This window comes from Sinocyclocheilus grahami, unplaced genomic scaffold, assembly GCF_001515645.1.
Source record: "Sinocyclocheilus grahami isolate Dianchi unplaced genomic scaffold, SAMN03320097.WGS_v1.1 scaffold392.1, whole genome shotgun sequence".
Lineage (NCBI taxonomy): Eukaryota > Metazoa > Chordata > Actinopteri > Cypriniformes > Cyprinidae > Sinocyclocheilus > Sinocyclocheilus grahami.
In genome coordinates, this window is record NW_015505571.1 from 987,078 (window position 1) to 989,640 (window position 2,563).

Genomic DNA, 2,563 nt, shown 5'->3' on the forward strand with positions numbered 1-2,563 from the left:
ATATATCCAAATCATGGAAGGGAAAACTCTGTTTAGAGGTCATTATAATGCAATACTTCACAGCAAAGCTCTTTGGAATCTTAATATAACATTGATTTTGCTGTGCATTGCAAATCATTTCAAAGGGAGGGAGATGCACTGTTCAGCACTCTGATTTTTTTGAAAGCAATAAGTTTGGTAACAACCACCACCTCTCCCCCTTTTATCTATGCATTCATGACGTCAGCCATATTCTACTTTTCCCCATATGATTCTACAGGATATAGATAAGATTGTAAGAGGTCTGCTGTAATAATGGTATAATGGTGGAAAATATTCAATTTGTGGCTCATCAGAGAGTGTATATACAGTGTATATATATATATATATATATATATATATATATATATATATAAACACTGACTTTATATCATGTACTATATTGTAATATAAAGCCTCTTCACAGGAGGGTTTGCATTCCATCATGATATCAAATGAAACCTCACTATTGTGTGCTACTTAAACTCGACATCCGATACAGTAAGCATTTGACTTCCATTCATTGCTTTCTGTATTTGCAATATATAACACAGTCATGCTAGCGAATGCTAAATTACAAGAACCACCTTACCTTAGGATGTATGTATGAAATGCAAACCCTTATATGCTTCAGCAGTGGACTAAAGTTGGAAAGCTTATGAAACTGTGTTTGTCAACTGTTTTATAACTTCACTGATGGCACAGCTTGGCTATAAGAAATTGGCAACTCAACATTCTGTAGCACTCATGCTAACACTGCCATGCTAGCCTCTAATGTGCCAAAAATGGTCCTTCACCTCCATTTAATTTGTCCTCAGGAATTTTACTCTTAACCCCACATTTGTGATTATCATATACATAGAAGCATCTAAATCTATAAATGGAAAATTGAATATTTAAAGGTACAAATCTACCTCTTGAAAGCATTTTAGGTTTTTGACTCCTAGATTACATAGCAGTGCAAAATAATGTCCTAACTAGGTGCAATGCGGAATGTTAGTAGCTGAAATTGTCATGTGTACAATGAAAATGAAAATTCGGTGACAACAAATTCACAGCCAATCAGAACATGTTTTATGTTTATTAGACCTATGAGATTGCACTGTGTGTGAAGCAACCCAGTGAAACCAAGCGATGGACTAAAATTTCATATGTTTTTAGTTTGCACAAAATCTCTCATTAATTTATTCTTTGTCCGTTTGTATCACGACTGGTTAGGACACACTGCCAAACCAAATCTCTAAATGTAAACTTGGACATTTTATGGTACAAGCCTACCTGTTTTTTTTAGATACTGATCACAGCAGTGCAAAAACCATCACAGACAACATGCTAAACTACTAACTGGCTAACAAACATACATCTGTTCAACTGCTCGAAGCGCTAATTCTCATTGTGTGCTTAGAAAATCAGGATGTTATAGATAACTGCGCCAATCAATTCAACTAGTGTGACTAGCATGTTAGCCACTTTGTGTGCCTCTGCTAAGCAAAGGCCCAACCAAGTGCATTTCTACTTCGTGGACAAGATTACCATAAGAGCAGCGCTTGTTGTGTGGCGGTGTCCAGGTAGCCAACGTTGTGTCTCTATAACTGTTTTGTCTTTCCTGGCCAAGGATGTCCACTGCTTCGTTCTCTTACCACGTTTCTACACCTCCACAATCGTGTGTGTCTTTCTCTTCCCATCTTCCTGCTTTTCCTCTCCCTCCTTTATATTCGACAAGCTCATGGACTCTCACCGTCTTAGAATTGTAAAATATGATTTTGTATTAATTTGAGAGTTTTACACTACTTTAAATGATTAATTTTCACATTAGGTACCAATGTAAATAGCAGGAGAAAAAAGAGACAAAATAAGATTAGTTTATTGTTAACTACAGTGTCTGTGTGGTTCTTTTAATTGTTTCTGCGGAAGAAAGGTGTGTGCCTGTGTGGTAGCAGACTTGCGTGTCTGCGTGTGTTTTTCCTCAATGTTCTGTAATTTGAGAAGCGCCCTAGGCTGCTGTTTCAGTCTACAGTACAAAACACCCACATTTGAATGTCTGACTTCTCATATGATTGAGCCCGCGAAACTGGAATAGAATCTGGTATAAAACTGCACATCTACTGCTGTTTGGCTTCTATATCCCTGCAGTAGTCGCTGTCAGTCGTGGACCAAGGCATTAGCATGAAACACAGCACCAAACAGCTGCCTCACAGGTCACCTGTTTAACATCTGCCAGAAAAGTCTCGCCCTGACAATAAACTCTCTGTTGTGTTGTATGTTCACTTAAGACAGACATTCTTTGCATACTGCACACAAAAGATGCATTAAGACTTGTGAAACAGGATACTCAATTTTTTGCAAAAGGATCACAGACACACCCATACATTTTACTGAGAGCTGATCCAAGGGCACATGGTACGGAAGATATAATTCTGCTGATGCAGAAACTAGGGCACTTGCCTAAGAACTGAACAATGTTCCAGCTGTCATAAAGATGTAAAATGACTTAGCAATCGGTTCACTATAATATAATAAGTGGATTTCAAAGATATTGGGGGGG